The sequence below is a fragment of the Zalophus californianus genome, chromosome 10 (assembly GCF_009762305.2).
Source record: "Zalophus californianus isolate mZalCal1 chromosome 10, mZalCal1.pri.v2, whole genome shotgun sequence".
Classification (NCBI taxonomy): domain Eukaryota; kingdom Metazoa; phylum Chordata; class Mammalia; order Carnivora; family Otariidae; genus Zalophus; species Zalophus californianus.
The window spans coordinates 38,321,675-38,337,374 of record NC_045604.1 but is presented as its reverse complement, the minus strand read 5'-3'; the positions used below and the strand labels follow the sequence as shown (position 1 = coordinate 38,337,374).

General features: G+C 40.9%; 1 protein-coding gene across 3 annotated transcripts in view; it reads left to right on the top strand.

Moving 5' to 3' along the window:
• The window catches only part of SPATA45 (spermatogenesis associated 45), a 42,808-nt gene that overhangs the window by 11,680 nt on the left and 15,428 nt on the right, over positions 1–15,700 (top strand). The window contains exons 2-3 of one of the 3 annotated variants that reach the window (XR_003523106.1): positions 11,108–11,186; positions 12,031–12,344. The gene's annotated coding sequence lies outside the window, so the exon portion shown is untranslated. Of the gene's footprint in view, positions 1–6,563; positions 6,630–11,107; positions 11,215–12,030; positions 12,345–15,700 lie in introns of those variants that run through there. The other 2 variants (XR_004819372.1, XM_027611988.2) reach the window with 2 other exon arrangements.

Genomic DNA, 15,700 nt, shown 5'->3' with positions numbered 1-15,700 from the left:
CTAGGCCCCTACTCGGGAAGCTGTTGCCGGATCCTGCACGCACCTGCGCCGCCGCTCCCCTGGGGGAAGGAGCAGGGTCTCCCAGGGGTTGTCGCTTGCTGGACCTCTGCTTGGAGAGCAGTTGCACAGTCATGCCACACTCCCAGTTTATGGCCACATCCAGCTGAGAGGCCACTCAGGGGCTCACTAATTGTAGCCAGTTTCCCCACTCTAATGCTTGGGAGCTCTGCCACACTCAGGCACCCCTGGTCCTTCTGTGACCCCGGGGATCCTGAGACCACACTGTCCCACCTAGGATTCTGCCCAATTTGCCACCTGAGCACCTTTCAGGCAGGGACGTCCCTCACAGAAGCAGACCTCTAAAAGTTCCAATTTTGCACTCCGGGGCTATATCACTTTCCGGTAGCCGGCTTCTGGAGGCTCCATCCCCTCCGTCGTTTATCTTCCCCTCAGATTCGCATCTCTGCACCTCCTACCTTGCAAAAAGCGGTCTCTTTTCTATTTGTAGAATTGCAGCCATTCTTTTCTTAGATCGCCAGTTGAGTTCACAGGTGTTCAGAATGAGTGGATAGATAACTAGCTGAATTCAAGGGACCAGATGAAGTACAGGTTCCCTATTCTTTCACCATCTTCCCTCTCCCTCCTAAACACACTTTAAATTCAAGTTTACATATTTGGCCATGATTGTGCATGCCTGGTGTTGTATCTTATAACCTTAGAGTAGGAATGAAGTAAGACCTTGGTGAGGTTTGAAGTGAGTAGCTATCGGGGAGGGGAAAATTTCCCCCTTACCCTCTTAGTTAAAAATATTAAAATATTAAAACAATGTAAGACAGATTAACAGGAGAAAACAAAGTTAATTAATGTACACATGGGGAATCCACATAAACATAAGACATTCCAAAGCAGTCAGGCAAAATGAAGTATATATGTCATCCCAAACTAAGGAGAAGGGGTAGGGGTTTAGTAATTCAAAAGAAAGGAAGTAATTCACAGGAAGATGAAACAGAGCAAATGTCTGGTGAACAGATGTTTTCTGGGCCATACAGAAACACTGGGACACAGGAATTTTAACAATCTTGGCTTGGTTCCTCCCTTCCTACCACACCTAGTCCATATTATCATGTAGTTGTCTGTGGAGCAGGTCCTCTATTTCAATTCTTTTAGAAAGTTAGGGGTGTGAAAATGAGTAAAGGAAACCTCATTTCAAATGGAGTCTCAAAGCCCTGATGGGGGTGGGGGAAGGGTGGGGAGCTCTCACACATCCTTGCAGCCTGAATAACCAGTAGGGAAAAAGAAGATAAGAATTATCTTGACAAGGGAGGACATTTTCTACCTAGGTATTTATCTCCTGCTCTTAAGAAAAATAAGAAAGAGCCCTCTGTGCCCCAGCAACAATGCGTTAGTCACTGTTTACAGCCAATGAGAGCCCTCCACAACCCCAAACTCTTGTTCTTCTCCAATGAAGTTTTGTTCAAAATAACCCTCCCCAATTTCCTTCTAAAACCTAATAAAAGCTAACCTTCCCTTTGTCTCTTTGGACTTGCCTGTGGCTCACCATAGCTTGCTTGTCCTGAATTGCAATTCCTCTGCCATTCCCAAATAAAGTAACTGACTATTTTATTTGTAAGGTTGACAGGGGGAAGGTCAAAGGTTCTTCCTGTGCCTTTTGGGCCTTGATTTCAAAATAATCCGCATGCCAAAGCAGCACATCCTGGGTGGCCTGCCCTGAACCTCAACAGTTTCTTCCTCTGAGGCTTTCTTAGTAAGTTTCACATATTGAAAGCTGAGCTGGTGGGTGTGGAAAGTTAGTAGCTGAGTGGCAAGAGATCCATAAAGGGAGAAAACAACAAATAGAATGAGGATAAACAAACAGAAAAGAACAAATTGAAGCCCATTACCCCACACCCCGTTAGACCAGTCTCCTACTCCTGGGAATAGGTCAGTCCCATATAGAGGGTAAATTTAATTTATCTGATGAAAATTACTAATCTTTTCTTTTAACAGGTTGAAGTTAGACATAGAAGTGACATTTTTCACCCATGATTACAAATTCCTCCTTGTTGAGCTAAAGAGACACATTTTGGGGTGGCAGATTTCACTTCCCTACAGTCCTGCCTTTGAAATTTCCCCAAGAAGGTTCATCGTCCAGAAGTCGAACTGGTAGATTGTTTCATCTCATCGAACTAGATTCTTGGTCCTAACAATAGGTCAGTTCAGTAAATTCCTTTCAGTAGGTCATTTTGCAGATAGACTCCCAAAGTTAGGCCTGTATTATGCAAATAATTAGGTATTGAATAAGAGGCATTTCTGTGGGAACAAAGAAAAACAACAGTTAATGGGTTAATGGTTAGAGTACATTTTAAACCAGTTTCTGAGTTCTGAGGGTAACCAGTTGAGAAGATTTCTAGATGTCAGGCTTACGCATTTCGAGATGGAGTGAAGGCAGCCATGGATCATCTGATACTTTCCTAGTTTGCAGGTTGAATGTCTCTGGTAATTTTTCTGAGTGGCCCCCACAGCAACAGGCAACAAGGATGGTCCATACATGAGCTATTGTGGTAATTCCCCTGAAGTTCATGTATCAGGTTGTCCAAATTTAGTTTGCATGGCTTTGGGAAAAGCACAGTTTTAGCTCTTAATGATCCTAAGACAGGATAGTAGGGGAAAAATTGGAAATAGGAGTTTGGAGATTTGTAGCTAGAAGACTTTAGGCTCCAGTCCAGTTTGTGATGAATAGTATTAGCTTCTAATATCCACAAAGATGTGTTATTGAAACGTAATTTTTCTATTTATAAATACTGTCATTTCTACCAAAGATAGCCAAATTAAGACTAATCTGTTTGCAAAATAAGTCTACTTTGAATAAATTTGGCCTGATTATTTACATAAAGACTAGCAAGAATAGCAACTGATCATTTACGCTCCTTTAAATTTGCTTCCTGGAACTTTTCATAAGGCATCTCCAGGTTGAACTCTTAACAACTTCTCAAGGTGAAGAGGTCAAACCAAATACTTGCCATGAGTCTTGTAATACCTATAGATTTGGGTTAATTCCTCTCTTCTTGGTGTCTCCCAAAAATCCTGAGGTACTTGCACCTGCCAGGAAGTGACCTTCCTTACTCATCTGATAAAGCTGCTGGGAACTCTGTGAGCAAGGTACCAAGGTGATATTTCCAAGGGGTTTAATTGACTCCATAAAGTGAACCTTAGTTCCTTAAAGCTATACCTGAGTCTATGCATGCCTCTTTTAAATATGACATTCCAGGCAAAGCCTCTGTAATATAACCAGCTTCCAATTGTGTCCTGTTACAAGGAGAACAGATTCTTATTGAACTTGGGCAAATAACTATATTGCCATAGAATATAAGAATATTCACTGAGTGTTTCTGAATTCTGGAGAGATCAGGTAGGGAGAAAAAGATATTTCAATTCTGCTTACAAAGGTGTAATTTACCAAATTGCTGTAAGTCATAGTTAGCTTAAGAGGAAAGGCTTCCTTCTATCTGGAAAACAGAAGATTAAAGAACCAACTATATTTTAAATAAAAAGTCATAAAAATTATAATCGTCCTCATCAGTTCATTTAGTCCCATATAATTCTTGGTCTGCTTGAATTCAGTCTTTTCATTAGTTTCAGAAACTTACCTAGTTTTATGGATATTTACATCTATTTAATTCATTTATTAATAATCATACTTAGCTTGCTTATGAAAATTTCACGAGACATTAAAGCAGTTAGCCATCATCTTAAGTTACTTTTTGCTGGCACTTTTGGTAACAAAGATAACATGAGCTTGTTTGACTTTTAGTAAACCAAAGTGGAAAAGTATCATACTTTATGCCAATAACTCTAAAGACATGTCTATATATTTTTTTCAGCATCTGCATCACACTTTTTTCCTCTTTTTTAATTGAAGTGTAATTAACATACAATGTTACATTAGTTTCAGGTGTACAATATAGTGAGTTGACAATTCTATACATTACTCAGTGCTCATCACAATAAGTGTGCTCTTAATCCCCTTCACCTATCTCACCCATCCCACCCCGCTCCCCTCTGGTAACCATCAGTTTTCTGTATTTAAGAGTCTGTGGGGCGCCTGGGTGGCTCAGTTGGTTAATCGACTGCCTTCGGCTCAGGTCATGATCCTGGAGTCCCGGGATTGAGTCCCGCAGAGCAGGGAGCCTGCTTCTCCCTCTGACCCTCTTCCCTCTCGTGCTCTCTATCTCAAATAAATAAATAAAATCTTAAAAAAAAAAAAAAAAAGAGTCTGTGGTTTTGGGGCACCTAGGTGGCTCAGTCGTTAAGCATCTGCCTTCGGCTCAGGTCATGGTCCCAGGGTCCCGGGATGGAGCCCCGCATCGGGCTCCCTGCTCAGCGGGAAGCCTGCTTCTCCCTCTCCCACTCCCCCTGCTTGTGTTCCCTCTCTCGCTGTGTCTCTCTCTGCCAAATAAATAAATAAAATCTTTAAAAAATAATAGTAATAAATTAATAAAACCGTAAAAAAAGAGTCTGTGGTTTGTTTGTCTCTTTTTTTCTGTTTGTTCATTTGTTTTCTTTCATAACTTCCACATATGAGTGAAATCATCTGATATTTGTCTTTGTCTGACTGACTTTATTCCACTTAGTGTTATATCCTCTAGGTCCATCCATGTCATTGCAAACGGGAAGATTTCATTCTTTGTATGGCTGAGTAATATTCCATTGCATATATTGTGTGTTATATAATATTCCATTGTATATATTACATATATATCACATCTTCTTTATCCGTTCATCTATGGCAGGACACTTGGGTTGTTTCCATCTTAGCTGTTGTAAATAATATTGCAACAAACATAGGAGTGCATATATCTTTTCAAATTAGCATTTTCATTTTCTTTGGGTAAATACCCAGTAGTGTGATTCCTGGATCATATGGTAGTTCTATTTTTAATTTTTTGACAAACTTCCATACTGTTTCCACACTGGCTGCATCAGTTTACATTCCCACCAACAGTGCATGAAGGGTCCTTTTTCTCCAGATCCTCACCAGCACGTGTTGTTTCTTATGTTTTTGATTTAAGCCATTACGATAGGGTGAGGTAATATCTCATTGTAGTTTTGATTTGCACGTCCCTGATGATGAGTGATGTTGAACATCTTTTCATGTGTCTGTTGGCTGTCTGTATTTCTTATATTAATTAAACCAACAAATTTAAACTTAGCTTTTATTTACTGAAAATTTTCCTAGATCACAGGAACTTGAAAAACAGGTTACTTTCTATTATATGTTTGAGATTTAGAAATGCTTAATTTTAGGCCAATTAAATAGAGCTCTCTTACAAATTAATTTTGGTAATACTATCAGGAGGTAGAAAAATACCATATTTATAATGTATAAAGCAGAGGTTTTTATAGCTTTCCATTTTAAAATTTTAGCTATGAATCAGGTATAACAATATAAAAACTCACTAGTTTGTAAGTTAAGTTTATCTGCTTGGATAGCTACAGCTTTTTACTCATAATATTTGTGGAGAAGGCACATGATTTATATTCGTCCTTGACAAGTAATCTTATAGAAGCTGTGGAGCACTTTGTATTTTTTAAAAGGTCCCTAACCCGGTCCCCCATGTAGTCTGAGGGTTGGCATTGTTTTAGATACCTCCCGGGGTGTTTATATTTCAAATACAAGGTAAGATTCATATCTTGAAAGGACAGAGAAAGAATAAGTTCCTCCAAGAAGGACTTTGGTTTTTTAAGGCCAATAATTTTACAAGCCTTATGAGAAAAATAGGGGAAGTTTTAGGACTGGTAAAAAGGAATAGATGGACTTTGCATTGCCTCTAGAGCTGCATTTTTTAATTTAGTAAAGATTTGTAATATAAGGATAATTGCTCTCCATTTTTTCCCCCAAGGAATAACAAGGGGTTGATCTGCCCACCCAGTTACATTAGCTCCAATTTGCTTTATTTCTCTGGATTGGTAAAAAGAAAACCACAGGCCCAAAATGGTGTTATGTAGGTTAAGGCCCCATGTCAGTAAACCAAGCCTTAATACCTAACCTGACTGCAGTTTCTTTAACCCCCCAGAATTTTTAACCAGTCAACATGGGAATTTCCTGGGGCGCCTGGGTGGCTCAGTCGTTAAGCGTCTGCCTTCGGCTCAGGTCATGATCTCAGGGTCCTGGGATCGAGCCCCACATCGGGCTCCCTGCTCCGTGGGAAGCCTGCATCTCCCTCTCCTACTCCCCCTTCTTGTGTTCCCTCCCTCGCTGTGTATCTCTCTCTCTCTGTCAAATAAATAAATAAAATCTTTAAAAAAAAAAAAAAGGGGAATTTCCTGGTCAGCACTAGGAAGTTTACTTAGGAGGGTGACCTTTCCTAAAACAATGGATTCTTTGCTAATAATTTCCTTTTTACCCACTTCCTCTCTCCCCTTAAAAACCTTTTTCCTTTCCTGCAGCCCTTTGGAGCTCCCCTCTACTTGCTAGATGGGATGCTGCCTGATTCATGAATTGATTAAATAAAGCCAATTACACCTTCAAAAATTTCCTCAGTTGAATTTTTGTTAATTAACAGATTTGGTGGCAGTGATGGGATCCAAAGTGAACTTCTGGCAGCATTTGGGGACAACAAGAAATACAGGTGCGGTACCCACAAAAACTTTGAGTTCACTCTCTTTCTCACATTTCCAAGGGCTATAGGTGAGTTCCTCTTGGTTCTGAGCTGTCAGTTCTGCCTAGAGCTCACGAGGGCTGGCAGTTTTGCTTGGAAGCCTGACTGAGCTGGCAGAAAGTTCTGCCCAGAGCCAAGGCCCTAGACCTTTCAGACCATAGATCCCCTGGGGGGAAAAACCTCACCAAGGTTCCATGGGAATTGATGGTATGCGCACAGGGCCTTCTTGTCGTCAAGATGAAGTAACATCTCTTGGTAACTGCCAATACTTTAAGGTGCACATGTTTGTTTGTCTTGTTTTATGGAGATAAAGGCTACTGCTAGAGGGGATCTCAGAGGCCAAAAAGCCACAAAAATCGGTGGGCATGGGTCAAGCATTTAAAGGCTGCTGGAGCTCTGGCCACCTCAAGAAGACTCCTGTGATAGGATAAGTGGGTCACAGAATGGGTTAGATTGACACTGGGTCACCTGCCAACCTCAAGAAAATTTCAATGCAATGAGGTACACTGTCAAACACAACCCCCAATCCAGTGGCATGTTCCTTTTAAGTATTACTTTGGCTCTAAGAAACCCAAAGGCTTAGCTAATGGGATCCTTAAATCCTAGAGTCAAGTGTGCCACCTTTCAGCACATTTTATGTCTAAGAGCTATAGTCCGGGAAGTTGTAGATGTGTAGCAAAAACAGCAAATCTTACTAAGCTGGTTTTGTGTCCTGAGGAACTTCGGTCAGTAACCATCAGGTTGAAGACCCCAAAATAAGCGTGGACAAAAATGTTGGTTAACTCTATTTGCGGCCAAGGTCCTGCCAAAGTGCTGCCAGCCCTTAGGAGAATTACAACAGAGAAGAACAATAACCAGGATGGGGAAGGTTCCAATTAGCTACAATCATTTAAGAAGTGCACTTGAAAAGGTTCCCAAATTAAGCAGAATGGGACACCTGTTTTAATTGGCAAGCAGAAGCCTCCAAAAGGTTTTCAAAATTCCAAAGGAGTTTCATCAAATGACTCTCGGTGCAAAAGGCTAATGAAAAATTAAAGCTGTAACGGTACTTAAAACACCGTAAGACTGATGTAACTCCTACTGCTTCTCTCTTTTCCTCTTTGGAGTGCTCATTCTACTAATTCTCTGCCTAAATTGTTTTTCTATCTCTAAACAGACTACACAACCATGAACAAAAGTCTACCAAGTGAATGGCCTTACAGACACCCCCATATCTCCCTTCAAAGTAGAGTCCCTATATGGGTCCCTCCTAGAGTTGTCAAAACTAAGGAATTTTCTGGAACACTGCTATGTTATTTCCTTAAACAGCCAAAGAGAAACTGGTAAATACCTGCAGAGGGGATCCCAGAAAAACTGGCAGAAGCCCACAAAGGGCGAAATTCCTTATCAGAATCAGCTCTTCCGAATCTCTGTCTGTGGTGCACAGTCAAGAGAAGACAATAACATTTCCATTGTCCCTTCCTTTCCAAATCCAGACCTACTGACTACTGATCCTTTCTCTCCCAGGGAAAGCTACTGTCTTCTTGCTTGACTCATTTTCACAACGGGGCCTGGCTTTCCGCCTGCCTGGGACATGCTGATTCTCTCTTTTGGCTCTCATTGGGAGCAACTCTGGATTTGGGGAAAGTAATAAATATCCTTTGCATCCTGTCTGAGGACCCCTCTTACACCAAAGGGGAGTTATTCAATACTGCCAAAAATATCTAAAGTTAAAACTATGTACGCAAAGGGAAAAAGTAAATTGAAGACAATGTAGTTGAGTAGATTACAAAACTAGAAATGCAACTCTAAAGGCAATTCAAAGTTCACCTATTCTTTTACCAATCCCAAAACTTCCCCTATTACATGACTTTAAACTATTGGCTTTAGGAAACCAAAATCCTTCAAAAAAAAAAAAAACAAAAACAAAAAACCTTGCATTCTTTCTCTGTCGCTTAGAGTCATACATCTTATCACGTATTTAAAACAAACACAGCTCACAATTGCCTGAGACTGAAAGAGAAAAGAGGGAAAGAACCCCTTTTCACATACAAACTGCTGAAAGGACCCTTGTGCCCAAACTCCAGTAGAATCTCCTTAAGATTAATTCAAGGGACACATAGAAATCTTAAAAATTTTCTCCACAAAGATCCTCCACTGTAGGGTCTTTGCAACTATCTGTGTGTATGTCTCTCTGTCTGCATATATGTAGTAAATGGGAGCTACTGTTCTACCTCCAGATGGTGCTGCTAAAATTAATTTGCCCAGGCAAGTGCTTGTAAGGACTGGACATCTAAAACTCTCAGAAAGATAAAAACTAACCAAAATGTGTTTTTTTCAAGTTCTCGTGATCTGGAAAAATACTGGTTTGGGTTGTTGGTTTAATTGAAATAGATGTGTCTTTAGAGTTAACAGCATTAAAATTAAAAATTTAATTCTGCCTGGGTTTACAAAAAGTCAAATAAGTTGATGTGATCTCTGTTATAAAATGTAAAAAAAAGGGGGGGCATCTGGGTGTCTCAGTTGTTTAAGCGTATGACTTCAGCTCAGGTCATGATCCCAGGGTCCTAGGATTGAGTCCCATATGGGGCTCCCTGCTCAGCTGGGGAGTCTGCTTCTCCCTCTGTCCCTCCCCACCCCAACCCCGGCTTGTGCTCCCACATGCTCTCTCTCTCTCTCTCAAAAATAAATTTAAAAAATCTTAAAAAAAAAATAAATAAATAAAATGTTGAAAAAAAAAGAAGAAGAAGAAAAGAAAAACCCAGCTTGGGAGAATTAACTGACCTTGATGTCTCATGAAGTTTTTTGGGGGTAATCTAAACATAATTATTAAAAACAAGTAAATTAAATAGGTGTAAATAAAATAAAATAAAATAAAATTTTAGGTAAACTTTTAAGTAGTCTCCCAAATCTTTTTGGTAACCTAAAACCCTAAAGTTTTGCTGAGTTATGTTAAATGATAAATTAAGTTAAATTCATTAAATATCTAGATCATTTCTAAATAATATAAAATACTGAAATGTCAATTACTGGACATAGATTTATTTGCTTTTTGGCTTCCTTATTACAGAGAAACTAAAGATATGTTTGGGTCTGTTAGTAAACATGCTTGGGATTTATTAAATATTATATGATGGGGGGTGGCTGACTGGCTCAGTTGGGAGAGAACATGCGACTCTTGATCTTAGGGTTGTGAGTTTGAGCCCCATGTTGGGGGTAGAGATTACTTAAAAATCAAATCTTCAAAAAGAAAAAGATTATACTATGAAAAAGTACATTTCTAAAAATTGTGAAATATATTCATCAGTATACCAACTTAAAAAAAAATACTGGTGTAACAGAGTTCATCATTGCTTATTTAATAGCTTTCACTAGAAATTAAGGGTTTCTTTTTTTTTTAAGATTCTACTTATTTATTTGAGAGAGAGAGAGCAAGAGAGAGCATGAGAGGGGAGAGGGTCAGAAGGAGAGGCAGACTCCCCACTGAGCAGGGAGCCCGAGGTGGGACTTAATCCTGGGACTCCAGGATCATGACCTGAGCCAAGGCAGCTGCCTAACCAACTGAGCCACCCAGGCGCCCGAAATTAAGGTTTCTAAGAGCCAAAAAATTCTAGTAAGGGAAACAACACTCCATGCAAAAGAAGTAAGATGTGTATTTTTGGTTAAAATAAGTAAGAGGGATGGGAATACATTTTAGTTGAGAGAGAAGAAAGTAATCCCGTCCTAAAGTGAGGCTGGTTATTTAAAGATGGAAACCTCAGGACAAAATCCAAACGTAAAAAGTGAAGTTGCAAAAGATTTGTGAAAAAGGAATCGTTGGAAAGGAATTTATGGGTGGTCAGGACTAAGATGAAAATGAGTATGTTTTAATATCAAAAGTAAGTTGGTACAAAATCAAAATTTGTTTTTCTCTCTGTTAAAAGGACAAAGGGTATTTTTTGTTGGTTTGTTTGTTTAGGCTTTTGGTCTGCTTAAGTCTTTTTAACCTGGAATATTCCAAAAGATTTGCTAAACTAAGTAGGCTCATTTGATATGTTAAAATATATAGGAAGCATTGCCAAATAAGAAGTAATACTAAGTTTTCTTTATGTTGTATTTGTAAGATTTGGCACATGTGAAAACCCATTCTGCTTCTACAAACAATGGCCCCTCACTACCAGACGTTTGCCATCCCGGTACCCTTGTAACATAGCAATAGTCCAATCCTGAATCTGAGAAATTGAACAATGGCTGTAAATTAAACAGTCAGGGATATGGGAAAACCAAGACAGCTGCTCGGTTTTCCCCAGGTCCCTGGCAAGTCCCATTTTTTGGGTTTTGCATTCCTTTACCCAGCATAAGGAATTTAAGATGACTCAAGTTACAAATAGACATTGGTGAGGAGACTTTTATAATAGTGCAAGAACAGTCCACAAGCAATATCTGACTTGTCAGGTGCATAATCCTAAAAAAATTGTTTTTGTCTCCAGCAGCCTCAGACAAGACGACTTCCCTTTGGACCCTTTGAACACCTACGGCTGGACTTCATTCAACTGCCACTTCATATGGGTGATCAATATGTTCCTGTTAACTGTTTGTATGTTTTTCCATATGGGTTTCCCATGGCAAGTCAGGTGACTTTACAATGGGTAAAAAAAAAAAAAAGAATGTGTAAAAAAAATGTACTTCCCACTTGGGGTACACCTTCTATAATCTCTGGTGATTGGGGCACTTCACCAGGCAAATCACATGAGCCTTAATAAAAACCTTACAAACTTCCTAAAATTCTACCAGTGTACTACTTTCTGCTGACCTTGGTTGTCTCATGAAAGCATGACCAGCTACTGTAGGTCTCTAATGTCTATCATCCACAGGTTAAAGAAGGCTCCCTGGGGGCGCTTGGGTGGCTCAGTCATTAAGCATCTGCCTTTGGCTCATGATCCCGGGGTCGAGCCCCACATTGGGCTCCCTGCTCCATGGGAAGCCTGCTTCTCCCTCTCCCACTCCCCCTGCTTGTGTTCCCTCTCTTGCTGTGTCTCTCTCTGTCAAATAAATTATTTATTATAATAAATAAAGCAGGGAGCCCGATGTGGGGCTCGATCCCAAGACCCTGGGATCATGGCCCAAGCCGAAGGCAGACGCTTAACAACTGAGCCATCCAGGTGCCCCTAAAATCTTTAAAATAAAAGGGGCACCCCAGATTCCAATTCAAAAGATTCTGTTGGTCCCAGTTTAGAGCCTGATGATTAGGTGTTCTGAAAATGTTATCAGAGAAAGACAGCCCTTGAGCCCCATTGAAAGGGACTTTAGCAAGTGCTCCTGGTGACCAACACTGCTGCAAAAGTAGAAGGTATTGAGCCTTGGGTACACACTTCACGGCTGAAGAAGGGCTCCCTCCCCGACCCCTCTACAGATGCTGGGGATCTCCAGATCACACTGGCAAGGAAGGAAGTAGCTGGCACTGAGGTAAACTGCTTCTGCCCAAGACAACAGATCAAGACTTCACACCTGAACTAAACATGAAACCCTTTCACCTTTTCCTTTCCTTGACTCTGGCGTTGGCCTGGAAGGATAACATTCTCATTTGTATCTCCCAGGCCATAGCTAAAGGGGTGACCTCTGGAATTGAAAGCAACCTTTTATTTCAGGGTCAGCCCTCACAACCCCGGGGCAGCAGCTCTTTCTGCCCACAGGTCCTGTCCCCATGCTTTAATAAAACCACCTTTTTGCACCAAAGATGTCTCAAGAATTCTTTCTTGGTCATCGGCTCCGGACTCCACCCCACCAAACCTCACGTATATTCCAAAATCCCATCATCAAGATCCAAACAATTAAATGCACCATCTTCTGGCACACCTTTTTAAGGACATTAAATTGTATCTACATTTCCTTCTGGAAGCTACATTATTTTTTTTTAAAGTTTTTTTTTAATCTTTTTTTAAGATTTTATTTATTTTTATTTGAGAGAGAGAGAATGAGAGATAGCACGAGAGGGAAGAGGGTCAGAGGGAGAAGCAGACTCCCTGCTGAGCAGGGAGCCCGATGCGGCACTCGATCCCAGGACTCCAGGATCGTGACCTGAGCCGAAGGCAGTCGCTTAACCAACTGAGCCACCCAGGCACCCAGGAAGCTACATTATTGATAGAAATACTTTGTTCTTGTAGATTGCTAATACATTTGTAAACTGAGGGAGACTCCTGTCTTGCAGGATTGTGATCTCTATGAATTAACTATTCGTTTTTCCGTTCCTTAACTTTAGGGCAGCCAGGAGTGTCTGAAGAATGTCATCCATATCCCATGGCGGGGGGTTGTGGGGTGTCAGCTTCTGCTTTGTCCTCAGCTTGCCTTCTGCTCCCACATCATTAAGAAGGAGGAATTTATGTTACATGTGGAGCTTTAATTTTTGTTCTAATTTCTGTTTTTTTCATCTTGGAAAAAGGTTTCCAAGGATTCCTTTGGTAAAAGGCTGTTACATTCTTTTGTATCCACTTTTGAATTTGGCTTTACATAGATGCCATTAAGACAATTCTTTAGGATGAGAGCCCTGTTAAATTTTGCAAACATTGAAGTTTCTCTGATTCAGAAGATCCATTGTCTGGCCATTGATGAGTAGGATGTATTCATCTCAATAGTGAGTCAAACCTAAGCCTTCTTACGGCTTAACCAAGGATACAAGAGGCATCCCACAAGAGAGTGTAAAATATGCCACCCTCACAAGATCTAGAGAGTTCATTTCCAAAGACAGACTATGAAAGTAAAGGCCTCTGTTGCTTATTTTTATGAACGCTCTCTGGTCTTCACCATCTGGAGGGTGCACTTACTGGGGTGTACCTGGTAGCCAGTTGAATAGAGTGGGGTTCCAAGACATGCTCTTGGGCTGGCTGTGTCAGCAATCAGAGGAGTTTGTCAAAACGGGTCCCAGAATGTACTGGGCATTTGTTATCTCAAACTTTGCTGCTTGTTAGTGCTGGAAAAGTCCCATTTCAGTAGCACCTGCTCACGTCACAGATTAGTGATCTGTGACTGGAGGTGTTTCACGTTCCTGTGGGAGACCAGAGACACTGTTTTCACGACACCACCCTTATTGCCTGTGCAACAGCGAAGGCCTTTGCTATCATAGTTTTGGAACATAGAGTGAAGTTTTGGATCACGGGGGCTATACTGTCCACAGTCACTGCAGGGACACCTCTTGGGTCATGGTAAAGATTTATTCTAAGCTTTGGAAATGAGCTCCAGGCCTTCCCTTAAAAAGGCTTATTGGATTGTGTCACTATTGGAATAAATATACTAATGGAGATCCTACTCGTTACTGGCCAGAAGATGGGTCTTCTGAGTTGGAAAAACTTCTATATTTGGAAAATTTTTTAGAGAACTCTCATTCCAAGCAGTTGCCCTTCTGGTATTTATGGGAGGATCAAATTTAAAGGAAAACACAATAAAATTTTAACAGCTAGCCTCAGGGAATCAATAAAATGAAAGAACAAAAGTCAGAACAGAAATTAAACAAATCTGACATAAATCCCCCATTTGCTCTCCTTTATCCCCCCACTCCCTGTCCCTGACCCTCTAGATATTTTGGATCTGGGCCCCTGGTCTAAACTCCCTTTCTCAAAACCCAGCCCCACCTCCTCAGCCAATTTCCTTAAATCCTGAAACTCCACCTTCCCCAGAAAAAAAACCCTCTAACAACCAGCTGCCTGTTATAATTTCCTTTTCTTCATGAGATTTGCAGAGAGCACTTCTGCCTGATCTCCAGGCCCAGGGAATACAGTTTGCTTATGTAAATACTGAATGTCAGGAAGTGAATTTAGCAAAAGTGCCCAGGAAGAGCAACCAGGCTTGCTTTGCTACCCCTTATAATTCAATTCCTCCTACTTTCCAGGGCTCTGTCATCAACCTCTGCCATTTTCAGGCATTCCTGTGCCAAGTCCTTTGTGGATGTATCCTGGACCCCTAGGGCAAAGAATTCATGTCCCCAGGACAGCAGCAGATCTTTTAAATTATAAAATCCCTTTACCTCTGCTATTGGAGTGATGTGAAAATGTTGGGGTTCGGGAGTGAACAGTCATGAAAGAATTCTTGAGGTGTCTTTTGTGCAAAAAGGGTGGTTTTAGTAAAGCACAGGAATAGGACCCGCAGGCAGAAAGAGCTGCACTGGGGTCATGAGGAGTGGCTGATTATATACTTTCAAGTTGGGAGGGCGTTAGGGATAGCTTAAGTCTCTAAGGAATTTGGAAGCAAGGTTTCCAGCACCTTGAGGGGCTAGCTGTTGTTAGGAAAAGGTCATTTACTACTGTCTAGTAAAACCTTAGTCATGAGACCCTTCAGATGTATCTTAGCGGGCCACATCCTTGGAGGATGATCACTAACATATATCTTGGGGTGGTGGGTAGAGATAAAGGAGGTTTCCAGAGGGATTTTTGTATGTTAAAGAAGACTTATAGGATCCTGGAGTTAATGTTAAGCTAAGGTTGCCTTTTGCCCATATCAAAGTATTAACATCGAGGCAGTTGAGTTCCTAGAGGAATGTCACTCTGCCTGTATCAAGGACTTGTCAATGGACTGTAAGTTGTAAGTAAATTTAATTTTGTTCTTTTGCCTTTGTTCTCCATCCACATCAGGAGGATCCTACCAAATTTAGAGACGAATTAGAAAGATTAGTGGTTATTTACAACCCCACTCCCAGGGACCTAGACTGGCTATGAAGGGGTGTTCTTCCTACCCATCATTATATGATGGTTAGGAGACAAGCTAGATGGTCCCTGGAGAAAACCCCCTCAGAGAGGAAACAGATGACCTGAGCCTTTCCCAGGCTGACCCAGAAACGGCTCAGCTGGAGGCTGATATCCAAGGCCTCAATATAGGAGCTATATTAGAGGTGTTCCCCCTCAAAGTAAATTGGTCTGAGGTTGAACGATGTACTTAGAAAGAAGAGCACATAAAAGCCTCTGTTGAATGTTTTATACAAACTTTTCAAAGGCAAACTGTTAAATCCAGAAGCCCTGGAACATAGGAATCTTTTAATTTCTGCTTTAGTGGGAAATTTTCTCCCTGATATTAAATAACAAATCCACTTGGTCAGT